We start from the raw sequence: 16,129 nt of genomic DNA, 5'->3' as shown, positions 1-16,129 counted from the left end.
GCTAACCCAAAAATTGTCCACTGCCCAACAAGGTGTCTCTATCTATTTTTGTGTTGCCTTCCCACAGAATCGAAATTCCTGTCCTTTTTTCCCCCACAAATATGCCAACACCTCCTATAACTCTGTTACTGGATGATTCTCTTTTCCTTGCAACCCAAAGAGGTGAGGAAAATTGCTTAGGAAAAGTGTACTGTTCTGCTTTTCTTTGTTTATTGAGAGCAGAAATTATTGAAATCTCTCCAAAAAAGACTCCAACTTCTTGGTCAGGGGAGGTTTAGCCCTGCTGGATACTTTTAATTTCCATGAGCTTTGTCTTTTCTATGAGCTTGGTCTTGGGACATTCCCTACTTTGAAAAGGGAAAAGGGTCATATTAGTATAGCTATTTCCTTTCTCAGTATCAGGTTTTAGCATAGTGTGGCACAGAAGATGATCCCAAACAGGGGCAATACATGGGCCCTCACACTCCTTGATTATTTTTTCTTTATTGGGAAATAGTAATTTTTTTTTTCTTAGTAAGTTCAGTAATTTATTCAGGTAGGGAAGAAGAGAAATGGGAGAAAATAACAGAAAATAACAGAGCAGGGGTCCCAGGTAGAGAGGAAGGGGATAAAAAGGAATGAAGAGGGCTAATTTATAAGCTACAATTCCCCATTATACATTATAAGTCCCCAGGGTTCCTTGCATGGCCACGTGGCAGAGGAAATATGGCAACAGCGGCATACAGAGGCCAGGACAGGTCCGCAGGCAAAAGAGTAAGGCGAGAGAGTGCGGGAAATAATTCTTATACCACCAATTTCAACCATCTAAAGCAGGGGTCCACAGATCCCCATGGGTTCCATGGAAAGGTTTCAGGGGGTCTGTGAGCTTGAATTGAAAAAAAAATCAACTTATTACCTTTATTTTCTCTGACCTCTGACATTGAGTGTCAGAAAACTATCTGCCGCTACATTCTGAGAAGAGGTCCGTGGTTGTCACCTGACTGGCAAAGGGGTCGATGGAACAAAAAAAGGTTAAGAACCTCTGACTTAAAGCATGAAATTTAATGGATTTATTATATTCACAAGGTTGTGCAACCATCATCATTATTGAATTTCAGGGAAATGTTATCACATTAAAAAAAACCCTATATCCATTAACAGTTACTACCTATTTTCCCTTTCCACTAAGCCCTGGCAATCACTAATCTTTTTTCTCTCTCTATGGATTAACCAATTCTGGATAATTCACATAAATGGAGTCATACAACATGGAGTTTTTTTTATCTCTGGCTTGTTTTACTTTGCATGTTTTCAAGGATCGTTCAGTGTTGTAGCATGTATCAATATTTTATTCCTTTTTATCACTGAAAAAACATTCCAGTCTATGGATACACTACATTTTCATCAGTTGATTGACATTTAGGTTGCTTCCATTTTTCTGATATGAACACCCACACACGACTTTTTGTGTGGACATATGCTTTCACTTCTTTTGGACATATACCTAGGAAAGTAATTGCTGGGTCATATGGTGACTAACTTTTTGAGGAACTGCTGATGTTTTCCAAAGTGACCGCTCCGTTTAACATTTACAGCAGCAATGTATGAGGTTATGAGGGTTTTACTCCAGACCTTGTGAACATTTATTACTGCCTTTTTTTTTTTCACTTTAATTATCCCTGTGATTGTAAATTGGTATCTCCTTTTGGTTTTGGTTTGCATTTCCCTAATGACTGACATTGAGTATCTTTCCATGTGTCTATTGGCACTTTGTATGTCTTCTTTGGAGAAAGGTCTATCCAAGTCCTTTGCCCATTTTTAAATTGGGTATTTGTCTTTTATTGTTGACTTAGAGAGCCTTTATATACTCTGGATATTAACTCCTTTTGGATATAATATTTGCAAACATTTTCTTCCATCGCAAGGCTTGTGTTTTGCTTTCATGTTGTGTCCGATCCGGCGGGGGCAGAGTCGAGGGGCCTGTGGGGAAGAAGTGGGGGCAGGGGATGAGAAGAATGGAGGCAAGACAGGATTCTGATCAAGCCTCGTTTATTAGTGGTAGAGCATTGGGATTTATACTGAGGGAAGGGAGCGCGTCCATAGGTGATAGGCTGGTTTTGCGGGTAGCAGGCGTCCAAGGAGGGATTGGCTGAAAGTTCGCACTGGGTCTGCAGAGTTTTGGGCCTTGTGCATGCATGCTGCTGTGGTTACCAGAGTTGTGGCGGGAAGGGGAGAACAAAGAGACAAAGAAGAGGAAGAAGAAGGAAGTGGCGGGGTAGGGCTGTAGTAGCTGTGAAATCCGCCATGTTGTAGGAGGTTGTAAATAGGTTTCACAGCGGGTGGCTCCCCACAATGTTGGTGTTCTTTGAAACACAAATGTTTTAATATTAAGTCTAATGCATCTATTCTTCTTTTGGTTGCTTGTGTTTTTGATGTCATATCAAAGAAACTACTGCTTCTAAGAGTTTTATGGTTTTAGCACTTACATTTGGGTATATAATCAATTTTGAATTAGTTTTCACATATGATGTCAGGTAGGGTTATGAATTAATTCTTTTGCATGAGGTTATCCAGTTGTTCACACACCTTTTATTAAAGACTATTTTCCCCCTTGAATTGTTCTGCCACAATGGTTGAAGATCATTGAACATAAATGAAAAGATTTATTCTGAACTCTCAAGTCTATCCATTAATCCTTGTCTTTCCTTATGCCAGTACCATACGATATTGACTACTCTAGTTTTATAATACGTTTTGAAATTAGGAAATGTGAGTTCCTCAACTTAGTTCTCTTTTTTCAAGATTGTTTGAATGTTTTGGTCTCTTGTATTTCAATATGAATTTTAGGATCAGCTTGTCAATTTCTGTGGGGAAAAAAAGCAGCTGAGTTTTTGACAGGGATTGCATTGATTGATTCTGTAGATGAATTTGGGGTATGTTATCATCTTAATAATATTAAGTCTTCCAAAACATGCAATAAGATGTTTCCTTTTTTCTTTTTTTCTCTTTAATTTCTTTAATGTCTATCCTGGAGAAGTTCTGTCTACACTTAAGAAGAATTTGTATTCTACTCTTGTGTTTTACAGATGTCTGCTAGGTCTAGTTGGTTTTAGTGTTGTTCAAATCTTCTATTTTCATATTGATCTTCTGTCTAGTGGTTCAAATCCTTATTGAAAGTAAGGTATTAAAGTCTTCAACTATTACTTTTGAATTGTTCTTTTCTCACTTCAATTCTGTCAGGTTTTGCTGCATGCATCTTTGGGCTCGGTTGTTAGGTTCATATACGTTTACAATTGTTACGTCTTCTTGATGGATTGACCATTTTATCATTATAGAATGTCCTTCTTTGTCTCTAAAATAATTTTTGTCTTAAAGTCTTGTCTATTTGTATAGTCATTCCAGTACTCCCATCCTTTGCCTGAAAAGATGTTGAAATCTAGTCTTTCTTCCTTGCTGCAGTGGTACTTAAAAAAAAAAAACTTCGTTGTTTCCTTGTAGTGATGGTCAGCGCAATTTTTTCTTTGCCATTTCATACTCCCTGCTCCAGGTAGTAGAGCTTAATTTCTCTCCCCTTGTGTGTGGACTGGATATAGGGACTTTATTTTTTTAAAAAATGATGCAGAGAGGGAAAACATAGTAACTTTGCAGTAGAGAGAACTGGCAGACATCATGTTAAACAAATAAATGAGGTTAACATCATCAGTGATGTTATGTTGATATCATTTACCCCCTGAAATGATGTCGTGATAAGGACACTTTCCCTCTGTGGTATTCTTTCCCAAAAGCCATAACTCCAGATTTATCATGAGAAAAACAACAGAGAAGCCCAATCTCAGGGACAGTCACAAAATACCTCACCAGTACTCTTCAAAATTTTCAGTCATGAAAGATTGAAAAACTGTCAAAGATTGAAGAAGATAAGGAAACATAATGACTAAAAGCAATGTGGTATTCTGGCTTGGATCCTAGAACAAAAAAATGACAGTGGAAAAACTGGTAAAATTTGAATAATGTCTATAGTTAATAACATTATACCAATGTTAATTTTTTTTGTTTTAACAAAAGTATTGTGATTATGTAAAATACAAACTTTAAAGGAAGTTTGGTGACGGTATATGGGAACTCTCTAAACTATCTGTGCAATATTAATCTAAAATTATTCTAAAAGTAAAAAAAAAAAGGCAAAAAGAATAAGCATGTTTATAGCAGTTTCATATGGTTATGAATTCCAAAAATAGATACTGGATTATGTTTGTAATCTTGTCTGTACCTGGGCATGATGAAGTTATGATTAAGGCTTTGTTTGGGCCACATCATTAGGATATTAAGTCCCCACCCCTTGGTGGGTCGGGACTCACCGATAAAAGGCATGGCAAAGGACAGAGTTGAGGGTTTCTGATGTTGGAGTTTTGATGTTGGAGTTTGATGCTGAAGCCTTAAGCTGGAGCCCTGGGAAGTAAGCTCACAGGGGAAACAGAAGCAAGCCCCAGGAAGAGAGAAACCCTGAGCCCAGGAAAAAGAAACCTGAGGAAGAGAGGAAACCCAGGAAGCTCGAACCCTCACAGACGTCGGCAGCCATCTTGCTTCAACACGTGAAAATAGACTGTGGTGAGGGAAGTAACTTACGCTTTCTGGCCTGGTATCTGTAAACACCCTTTATAAAAACCAACCAAATTCTGGTATTTTGCATCAGCACCCCTTTGGCTGACTAATACAATGTTCACAAAAGAAAACTCTGGCAGAGTGTCTAATACAAGAAAACGTCTCTGATGTGGGTCAGGGATATTTTCCCAGGCCTCATGAGAAGTTGGCTGAAGTATGCCTCAGGCATAACTACCTCCTTGCTTAAATTCCGTATATTCCTAGCATCTTTGCATTACCAGTTCAGCCTACAAAGGGCTGTGTTCTGGGAAAAGAAATATCCTCAAGGGGGCACAGAGCAACCAGTCACTAGAAAGATGAATCCCCTGATTGGAAATCAGCTGCCACGTTTTGAAGCAAGATGGTGGACATCTCTGCCGCCACGTTTTGAAGCAAGATGGCGGACATCTCTGCCTGGTTTCTCCTTCCCCTTCAGGCTTCCTTTTCCTCTTGAGCTCCTTGGGCCTCTTGAGGCTTCATGTGCAAGTGACCCTGCAGTCCTCTCTCTTCTGGTATAGGGCTCATTTATTTCCTTGCCTTCTATTTCAATCTCAGCTGTTCTGTTTTCTTCCCAAGGTCAGCTGCAAATTATCAGCTGCAAATTATCAGGTGGTCCCCAGGGCCACCACCACTCAAGCCTTCTTTCTGTTAAGTGGAAGGATTAAAAATGACAGAGCTCTCTCTTGTGTATCTGTCTTTCTATCTGTGTGAGTGTCCATTTATATCAGACTCAGTGAGGTGTCAGAGACTCAACCTGAGTCACGCCCACGTCGAATTGAATCAAAGCCATAATCTTAACAGGTAATACAAAGATACCTCAGCCAAATTTAATGCAATCAAAGGGTGTCACACCCAGAGTAATAGATTAGTTTACAAACATAACTTTTCTCTTTTTAGGATTCATAAAATAATGTCATACTGCCACAGTCTCTCATTGAAATCTATTCATCTTAGTGTCTGAAGTCTCCTTTCTGGGCCAGGTAGCCTCAAAATCACAGCCTGTGGTCTGGTGAATTCCACTCCCCCACTAGGTCTCTCAGCAGCCAGGTATCCCAGCACCATCTCCGGCAATAGCACCCTTGATACATATAGTAGAGCTTGCTTCTGATCCTTTGGCATCCATTTTACTTTCTTGAATAATGTGAATACCAGTCTCTCCCATTTTCAGAAGTGGCCACACTCCCCCCTTACCTTTTTGATGTTTTTATGAAGTAAAAGATGTGGCTGTGGAAAATTGAGAGCACAGCACCATAAGCAATGATTCTAGAATCCATCTCAGGAAGCAGATGTGGCTCAACTGATAGAGCATCTGCCTACCACATGGGAGGGTCCAGGGTTCGATATCCAGGGCCTCCTGGCCTGTATGGTGAGCTGGCCCATGTGCAAAGCTGCCACATGCAAGGAGTGCTGTGCCACGCAGGGGTGTCCCCTGCTTGGGGGTGCCCATATGCTAGGAGCATGCCCTGCAAGGGGAGCCGCCCGGCACAAAAAAAGTGCAGCCCGCCCAGCAGTGGTGCTGCACACACAGAGAGCTGATGCAGCAGGATGACACAACAAAAATAGATGCAGTTTCCTGGTGCCTCCTAGGGTGCAAGCGGACACAGGAGAACACACAGCAAATGGACACAGAGAGCAGACAATGGGAGAGGGGGCGAAGAGAGAAATAAATAAAATAAATCTTTAAAAAAACATGTTTCATATGGGCCTTAGGGATAATATAAACAAGGACTCCAATACTCTTTTTAAAAAAAAGCAAGAAAAGAAAAAGAAAAAAATAGAATCCATCTCTAACAGTTTTTTACTGTGTTAAAAAGAAAGAACTTTATTCTTTCTCTTCCCTGTTACTAATTTTTCTTTAATCTCTGTGTACTTTGCTTGTGCTTTTCCTTATCATGCTGTTTGAAGGCCTGTATGACCTGAATTGCCACTTTTCAGAGATGAAAAGTGGGAGGCCCTTCCTCCCACTTTCTCACTTTATTTTTATAGTTTCTAAAACTTTGTCTTGAACTACAAGTTCAAAATATTCTAACCTGGTTCTAATAATTTTTAGTAACTATTATAAACAGAGAGCTTTTCTTTACCACTCAAGGGTCACCAAAACCTAGACTGACAACTGCAATGTGTCAGTGAGGCAAGCATGAGGCACACAGAGAATCATGTAAGCCAGAATGAAAACTAAGGTTGATGAATATTTGTTTCCTCTTCATTCTTCCAACTTGATTACATGTAACCTTCTTGGTGATCACTACAGTACTTAACTACCTTTGACTTTAAAGAAATGCAAAAGTAATTTTTGACTGATAATTATTACTACAGACAAACTGTGGCTTAGAAATGCCTGACCTCTCCCAGGACTAGGAAGAGACTGGGAAATTCTCTTTCATTTACACTGTGGACTGGCAGTTAACCCCTCCCCATTCTCCTTCCCTCTGGGAGCTGCCACCCCTGCCAAGTTCCCAGGGCCTTGACTTAGTTTCCCCTTCCATTCAGGTTCCCACTTTTGTTCAGTGCCAGTTATAAGACAGGTAAGAGGGATGTGAGCAAGAAAGAGAAGGAGGTGGCGTGGGGCTGCCATTTTGGCAGGAGGCAAAGAGGCAGCGGCTCCTGTCAGGGGGGCAGCAGGTCCAGAGTGGCCGGTGCTCCCCTTCCCCTGCCCCAGCCCTGGCCCCAGGGAGCCGGGCCGTGAGGGTGTCCCCTGCCACCACCCTCACCATGGTGATGTTGGTAGCAGTGGTCTGCACAAAAGCAGGAAAGGCTATTGTTTGTCGACAGTTTGTAGAGATGACCCAAACTCGGATTGTGGGCTTGTTAGCAGCTTTTCCAAAGCTTATGAACAGTGGAAAACAGCATACATTTGTTGAAATAGAGAGCATAAGATATGTCTACCAACCTATGGAGAAACTATACTTGGTCCTGATCACTACCAAAAACAGCAAGATTTTAGAAGACCTGGAGACCCAAAGGCTTTTCTCAAGAGTGATTCCTGAATACTGTGGAGCCTTAGAGGAGAATGAAATATCTGAACACGCTTTGATTTGATTTTTGCTTTTGATGAAATTGTCGCCCTGGGATACCGGGAGAATGTTAACCTGGCACAGACCAGAACCTTTAAAGAAATGGATTCTCATGAAGAGAAGGTGTTCAGAGCAATCAGAGAGACTCAAGAACGTGAAGCCAAGGCTGAGATGCAGCCTAAAGCAGAAGAATTACAACAGGCTCAAAGAGATGCAGAGAGACAGGGTAAGAAAGCATCAGGATTTGGAGGATTTGGAATCTCTGCAGTATCTGGAGGCAGTACAACTGCCATGATCACAGAGACCATCATTGAAACTGACAAACCAAAAGTGGCACCTGCACCAGCCAGGTCTTCAGGCCCCAGCAAGACTTTGAAACTTGGAGCCAAAGGAAAAGAAGTAGATAACTTTGTGGACAAATTGAAATCTGAAGATGAAACGATCATGTCCTCCAATATGGGAAAACATACCTCTGAAGCAACCAAAGTACATACTCCACCTATTAATATGGAAAGTGTGCATATGAAGATTGAGGAAAAAATCACATTAACCTGTGGACGAGATGGAGGATTACAGAATATGGAGTTGCATGGCATTATCATGCTTAGGATCTCAGATGATAAATTTGGACGAATTCAACTTCATGTGGAAAATGAAGATAAGAAGGGAGTGCAGCTACAAACTCATCCAAATGTGGATAAAAAACCTTTCACTGCAGAATCTCTAATTCGCCTAAAGAATCCAGAGAAATCATTTCCAGTCAACAGTGATGTAGGAGTGCTAAAGTGGAGACTACAAACCACAGAAGAATCTTTTATTCCACTGTCAATTAATTGCTGACCCTTGGAAAAGTGGAAATGGCTGTGATGTCAACAAGAATATGAACTACAAGAAGAGAATTTAGAACTGAATGATATTGTTATCACCATTCCATGCCCATCTGGTGTTGGTGCACCTGTGATTGGTGAGATCGATGGCGAGTATTAACATGACAGTGGACAAAATACCTTGGAGTGGTGCCTGCCAGTGACTGATGCCAAAATTAAGAGTGGCAGCCTGGAGTTCAGCATTACTGGACAGCCCAATGACATCTTCTCTGTTTACGTTTCCTTCATCTCCAAAAAAATTACTGCAGCATACAGGTTACCAAAGTGACCCAGGTAGATGGAAACAGCCCTGTATGGTTTTCCACAGAGACCACTTTCCTAGTGGATAAGTATGAAACTGTAATACCAAGAAGGGGAACCAAAAAGGAAAAATTTCAAATTAATAAAGAAGAAGCCAACAGTGGCTGAAGAGTTTTTTCCAAATCTACAAGCCATTGGAGACCCTTTTTTCTGATACTGTGCACGTTTCTCTACACATAAGAACCCTCAACTCACCCCAGTGTTTCAGTGTCATAGAGACATTCTTTGGCAAAGAAATGACACAAGCATAAAGGGAAAGGCTCATGATTTCTTTGGCAGATTTTACTGGTCAGTGAAAGAAAGCAAGCTCTCTAGAGAATGACCCTTGTTAAATATCTTCTCTGCCTTTGCCTAAGCTGCCCTATATTTAAATCCCTAAATATAGTTAGACTTTCTTTGTTTAAAAAAAAAAAGTGTACTCTGCAGAAGAAAAAAAAAAGAAAGAGAAGGAAAAGCCCATCGTGCTGTTGCTTTCATCATTCCCTTCCCTCCCTCCTAATTTTTGCACTACCCCTGTGGACAAGAAAGTGTGACTGGACTGGAAACTTTTAAAGCTGAGATTTTATGAAGAGAAGAAGGGATGAGAAAGGCAAAATCCCATCCCAATACATCTTCTTACCCGAATTCTCCCACTCCCTAACATATTGCCTCTCTGTTTTCCATAGAACTTTTGTCTAAACTCTTTGTTCCACTAATCTCTGGCCAGCTCCTTAACCCTAAAGTTCCTGTCAGTCTTGTTCCTCAACAATCCCACACCCTACTCTCTCATGCTGTTCTCTCAGGCACCAGGGTTTCAACTCAAGGCCAGTAACTTGGCACTGGGGGAAGCCCACTTTCTTTGTCAGGACTGCAGTGTGGGGGAAGACATGTTTCTGGCACCTCAAGGTGGAATTCCGTAATTTTATCTCAATAAACCTAAATAATACGCATATGCTGCTAAATGATCCATCCATGTTATTAATAAACCATCTATTTAACTTCCTAGTTTTCTCATCTTTTTAATTGTATATTTCAAGTGAACATATAAAGTTCAGGGGAGAGGATAAGCCTGGATGTTTGGAAGCCATCAGCATCCATATGGTATCTGACATACAAACCGAATGAAGGCTCCAGTCTCAATCCATATACCAAATTTTAGTAAAGTGTCGGAGTCACGGACCCAAACGGTATCAGGAATGAAAGACAAAGAGAGATTGGGATCAGGGGATCTGAGAGCCTTGAAGCCTCAAGTTCATCAGACAAGTTGATTAATCTCAGGGGCTTCTTTATATACCCCAAGCAATCGTGAGTACCAGCAACTATACTAGCTAACTATTCCCATTACCTCAACCTGTGTAACACAATGGATTAAAATCTACGGTTTTAATTCAAAGTACAAAATTTCAATGTTCTATTATATTGTTGAGAAAGTATACCCATAAATCTTGTTGCCTGGGTCGCCCTGTTCTACCTAGTCCTCATTCCACCTGAATGTACACATCTTCTTGCTAGACTTATGTCCTGCACGTATAGCTATGGAGACAGCATGACTTGGTGGTCAAGGAAGTAACTTGCTTCCATGGAAACAACATGCCTTTGTTTCCCATAGTAAAATTACATTTCCTTTTCATTTTTAAATAAATAAATAAATATAAGATTTTATTTTATTTATTTGTTTCCCCCCACCTCCCTCTCCCATTGTTTGGGCTCACTGCCTACTCTTCTTTTAGGAGGCACTGGGAACTGAACCTGGGACCTCCCATGTGGGAGGGAGGTACCCAATGGCTTGAGCCACCTCCACTCCCTATATATATTTTTAAAATACGTGAAATTAGAAGTTCTCACATTTGCTTCCACACTCCCCCTGGGGGTGCTGGTGTCTTGTTTTGTAGAGGAGTCTTCAGGAATACAAAAGTTGAATGACTGAGTTCTATGGAAGGCAAATTTTCAATTTTATAACAAACTGCCAAATTACTCTTCAAAGTACAAAGTACTAAGTTACAAGCAGTTTATGAAGGAGTTCCTGTTTCCTTACAGCCTCCCAGAAACTTTATGTTACCAGGTTTTATGCCTGTCAGTCTATGGGTTGACCTCTGCCCTAGAGGACCAGATTCCTTCTCTAACTGGCCATCTCATTAGATAAGGAACCCCAAACTCTCACCATAGAACAGGACTTTTGATCAATTTGGGCCCCTGAGAAAAAGATATAATTCCACAGAAGCAAAAGAAAATGTTCATTAATGGACCAATAATTCAGTATGGATTTAATAATTTATTCTTTTCTGATTCCTAGTAAATGTTTTAAACATAATTACACAATGTTACTACATGGTCACCAGGAACCTATTAACCACAACTATCGGGCACATAAGTAGGCCTTGAGTAAATATTTGTCGAATGAACAAATGGAAATTTTCAATATGTGGCCATATGACCTAGTGAAAATAAAACTGGGTGTTTTCCCTTGATCTCTGTTTTTGTTTTGTTTTGTATTGCCTCATGCATATGAATTAGTGGTCTCATCAGTTCTGCTTCTGAGAACTCTTTTGTAGCCTCATCTTCCTCTGTGTATTGCCACTACCATTGCTCAAATCATGGCCATCTAAACCTCTTATCTCAGTTTCCTGCTCTCCTATCCCAAGTCTTTTCCCTTATCTAGGCTGATCTCCACAGGAACCATAACTAGTGTTATTTTTCTAAAGCTTAAATTGTTGCAGCAAAGCCAAGAGTTCTGAGTGGAAAAAAACCCAAATGGCACTTGGAGAGGCAGAAGAACAGGTTAATTATGCAGGGGCCCAGAGGAGAGTCAGTCTCCAAATTCTGAGCCCCATTTCTCAGTTTTCATAGGTTTATATATAGGATTTTATGTGGGACTAGCATGACTCTTGCTCATTGGCTATTGCATTGCTAGGCGAAATTTTACAAGTGGAGTTACAGAAGCAGAAGGCAGGTGCAAAGTCATGCTTTTGTTGACTGATTTACAGAAGCTGGGGGCAGGAGTGGTTTGTTATATATTCTCCTGCAAGGCCATGTTTTTATGGGCTGATTTACAGAAGTGGGAGGGGCAGGAGTGGCTTGTTAGACATTTTTCTGCAAGGTTATGCTTTTTATTTCTCAACAATTCCTCCCCTTTTAACACCCTTATAATTTTTATAGGATGTCACTCAAGCTAGGTGGAAAAACAACTTAAGTTAGTAAAGCGTTTTATAAGACCCAAGTACGTTATTAATATTAGCATCTTCTTAACTACATCCCAGTCTCTGGGAGCTGTAGTTGTTAGTTTAGTTCCAAACAGTAAGCAGGGCAGTTTGAAGAGGTGCAGGAAACACAGGGAACAGGAATCCATCCAGTCAGGTGATGGTGATTTTTGGTGGCACTAGAAAATTCGGATTTTCAAGTGACAGTCAGGTACAGGGTGAGTTATTCAGACATCTTATTTTTCATTGAAGTGTGTCTTTTTATTCTGGTATGATGAATCCAAGGGGTTATACTTGAAACTTTGAAAGCAGTGGGGGTTACAAGGATAACAGTATGTGGGCCTGTCCAGGTGAGTTAGAGGGGCTTCTTTTTCCACTTTAAAAAAATCTAAACTAGGTTTCCAGGTAAGTGTGGGTGTACTGGGTGGCCAAATGGGATGGGATCCTGAGACAGGACAGTTTTGTGTATTTGAGCTAGTGTTTTTCCCAACTGCTGGAGGGTAGAATCCTGGCCAGTTTTTCCTAGAGCCTGAGATTTCCCTTGATGATTTTAATAATTGGGGGTGGTCATTCAAACAGAATTTCAAAAAGTGAATAGCCTGAGGGCCTGGGGGTGCATCTGACTCTAAGGAGGGCTAATGGGAGCAGCTTTCCTCACAGGAGGCAGTTTTCTTTTTTTACAGAACTTGGCTAGGGTGGTTTTGAGGGTTTGATTTCTGTGTTCCACTTTCCCTGAGCTCTGGGGCCTATATGCTGTGTGGAGCTTTCACTTAATTCCTAACATTTTTGCTAGCTGTTGGATGATGGCTGTTATGAAAGCCAGGCCATTGTTGCTGCCTATGGATAAGGGTATCCCGTGGTGGGGGACTATTTCTTGGAGCAAAGCTTTTGTTACTTTTCTTGCTTTATCAGTGCATGTGGGAAAGGCCTTGAACCAGCCAGAGAAGGTGCACCTAATTACTAATAAGTACCTATACCCTCAACTTGGTTTTATTTCTGTAAAGTCCATTGTTGAGCTTTCAAAAGGGGCAGTTTCTATGTGTTGGATGCTGGCCAGGCCTGGGGACCTTGGGAGGGGTTGTTTTTAGTGCAGGTTTGGCATCAGCTGCTAATGGTGGTACAGAGTGAGGCCATCTGGGCAACGTAGTAATATTTCCTGAGCAGGGCTTTTAAATCAGTTGTTTTTTTCCAGGTGGGTGAGCTGGTGGTACAGTTGAACGGGGGTGTAGGCAGCCCCCTTTGGGATGGAGACTCGGCTATCCAGTAGTAACCAGTCTTTCTCTGGGGTCTGGTGCCTTTCTTCTCTTTTTGCCCACTCCTCTTTCTCCCAGGTATAGTTTAGTTTTTTTTTAATGCATTGCTCTAGAAGGAACAGGTGAGGTGCTGGCAGCAGGGCCTGCAGTTTGAGGACTTTTTCGCTGTTTGTTGAGCTGCTACATTGGCTAGTGTATTTTTTTAGTAACTGCATTTGTTTTTTTCTGATGTCCCTGACAGCGTATGATGGCGACCCCACTTGGCTTCCAGACTGCCTTCAATAGTTGAAGGATTTCTTCTTTGGTTTTGTTTTCTTTTCCCCTTGCAGTTAGGAGTCCCCTTTCCTTATAAATTGCTCCATGGATATGTACAGTAACAAATGCATACTTAGAGTCAGTATAAATGTTTACCATTTGCCTGGTGGCCAGTTGTAGGGCTCGAATTAACACCAAGGGTTTTGCTCACTGTGCAGACCACCCTTTAGGTAGGGGAGCTGCTTCCACTGCTTGTTTAACCATGGTGACTGCATATTCAGCAAGCCTCTCTCCATTTCTGATAAAACTGGTGCCATCTGTGAATAGGGTTTGATCTGGGCAAGGAAGTGGCCTGTTCTGGAGGTTGGGATGACTGGCATACACTTCTTTTGTTTTGCTAGCCAGGAAGAGGTTATCTACATACCGAAGGAGAGTATAATTTAAGTTTTCCTGTGGGTAGGAAGCCAGATCCTGTGCCAGGGCTTCTCTGAAACAGGTGGGGAGTTTTTAAAGCCCTGTGGGATTCGAGTCCAAGTTAATTGAGCCTTTTGTTGAGTCCTGGGATTTTCCTATTCAAAAGCAAATAGACTGGGTGGACTGGGGGAGAGCATAAACTACAATATAAACCATTATCCATGTGGTGCAGCAGTGCTCCAAAATGTATTCACCAAATGCAGTGAAGGTGCCATGATGATGAAAGACATTGTTGATGTGGGAGGAGTGGGGTGAGGGGGGTGGGGAGTATATGAGGACCTCTTATATTTTTTGAATGTAACATTAAAAAATATATAGAGGAAAAAAACTGAAAAAAAAAAAAGCAAATAGAGGGAAGCAGATTTGGCTCAATGGATAGAGCATCTGCCTACCACATGGGAGGTCCAGGGTTCAAACCCAGGGCCTCCTGACCCATGTGATGAGCTGGCCCATGTGCAGTGCTGATGCACACAAGGAGTGCCATACCATGCAGGGGTGTGCCCTGTGTAGGGGAGCCCCACAAGGACTGTGCCCTGTAAGCAGAGCCACCCAGCACGAAAAAAAGTGCAGCCTGCCCAGGAGTGGCACCACACACAGGAAGAGCTGATGCAGCAAGATGACGCAACAAAAAGAGACATGGATTTCTGGTGCTGCTGACAAGAATACAAGTGGACACAGGAGAACACATAGTGAATGGACACAGAGAGCAGACAACTGGGGGGCGGGAGCAAGGGAAGGGAAGGGAAGCAGAGAGAAATAAATAAAAAGTAAATGTTTCAAAAAAAAAGGAAACATTTCTATTAAACAGAAAAAGCAAATAGAGACTGGCTTTGGGGAGACACCTGTGGACAGCCCCAGGTGGTAATTGCCCCATTAAGGTGTATGGGTTAGGGACCATAGGGGGTATTGTTAGGCTTTTGACTAGCAGCAATGGAGGGTTCCAGGGTGAAATATCCCGCCTTTTTGGGGTGGCCTTTCTTGATTGGTCGGGTCTGGATTCCTTAAGGCTGATGCTAATAGGGAGATTTGCTGTTTTATTCCCTTTTTTGCTTCCCTCTCAGCAGTTTTGTCCCAATTGATGAATACTTTGTTTGCAACTTTGAGGAGCTGGGAGATGTTTATCTCTGCAAACACGTTTAGCTTCTGAGGTTTCTGTTTGATGTCTGGTGCTACCTGGGCCAAGAAAGCTTTGTTGACTATCCTCTGGCTTTCTGGGCCTTCTGGGTTGAAGGGGGTGTAGATCCTGACAGTCTTGCAGAGTAGTTTATAAAATGTCCTGGGGATTTTCAGGTTTTTCAGTGATGAAGGCTGTTTTGGAATGCTTGTGGGCCGCCTTGCTCCTTCCTGTACACCTCTAAGGAGGGCTTTTCAATACCACTGAAGAGCAGCCTGTCGCTGATCTGTGTTAAAGTCCCATGCTGGTTGGGCTTCTGGTGCTGCCTTTTCGGCCTATTTCTTTGCCTCTAAGATACCTGTAGGGGCCTGGTCTTGCAACCACTTTTGGCTTCTGTGAGGATCGGGCGTCTCTCCTCCATATTGAACAGGGTTTGGAGGAGTTGGCGGCAATCATCCCAAGTGGGGCGGTGGGTTTGAAAAATGGACACCATGAGGTCGATAAGAGCCTAAGGCTTTTCTGAATGTGAAGGGGTGTGGTGCTTCCAGTTTAAAAGATCTGTAGTTGTGAAAGGGGGATAAAACAGATTTGGCCCCCCAGGTGGGACCATCCCATCTGCACTGATTTGGACTGGACTTTGTGTTTCATGGAGGGGCATCTGAAGGGCAGGCTATGCCGACTGAAGCTTCTTGCCAAAGGGGTCTCGGAATCCCTCTTGGGGAGTATGACAGGCCCAGGGAGATTGGCTTGTGAAGACTCCAGGACAGGGAGATGCCCTGGAATGGCTGGAACATACAGTGGGGGTAAAGTGTCTTCTTTCGGAGGTCCTTGTAGAATAACAGGTTTTCAAGGTCCAGCCATTTGATCTACTAGGACCCTACTCTGACCCTTCTTTCTGACACAGGATCAGACCCAAAGGGGCAGGGTTTGGGTGATTTCTAACCAAGAATCAAATATAGGGAAACTGATCAGGGTGGCCAGGGGTCCCAGTGACTACACACCACACTGCCTGAACCTTGGTTACATCTAGGATTTC

The 16,129-nt window shown here is 42.0% G+C and overlaps 1 pseudogene; it reads left to right on the top strand.

Moving 5' to 3' along the window:
- The first annotated feature begins 7,332 nt into the window (after window positions 1-7,332).
- On the top strand, window positions 7,333-9,158 carry LOC101423265 (coatomer subunit delta pseudogene; annotated as a pseudogene).
- Window positions 9,159-16,129: the final 6,971 nt, after the last annotated feature.

The sequence above is a fragment of the Dasypus novemcinctus genome, chromosome 10 (genome assembly GCF_030445035.2).
Source record: "Dasypus novemcinctus isolate mDasNov1 chromosome 10, mDasNov1.1.hap2, whole genome shotgun sequence".
Lineage (NCBI taxonomy): Eukaryota > Metazoa > Chordata > Mammalia > Cingulata > Dasypodidae > Dasypus > Dasypus novemcinctus.
Note: the sequence above shows the minus strand (reverse complement) of the source record. Positions and strands in the feature narration are given on the sequence as shown.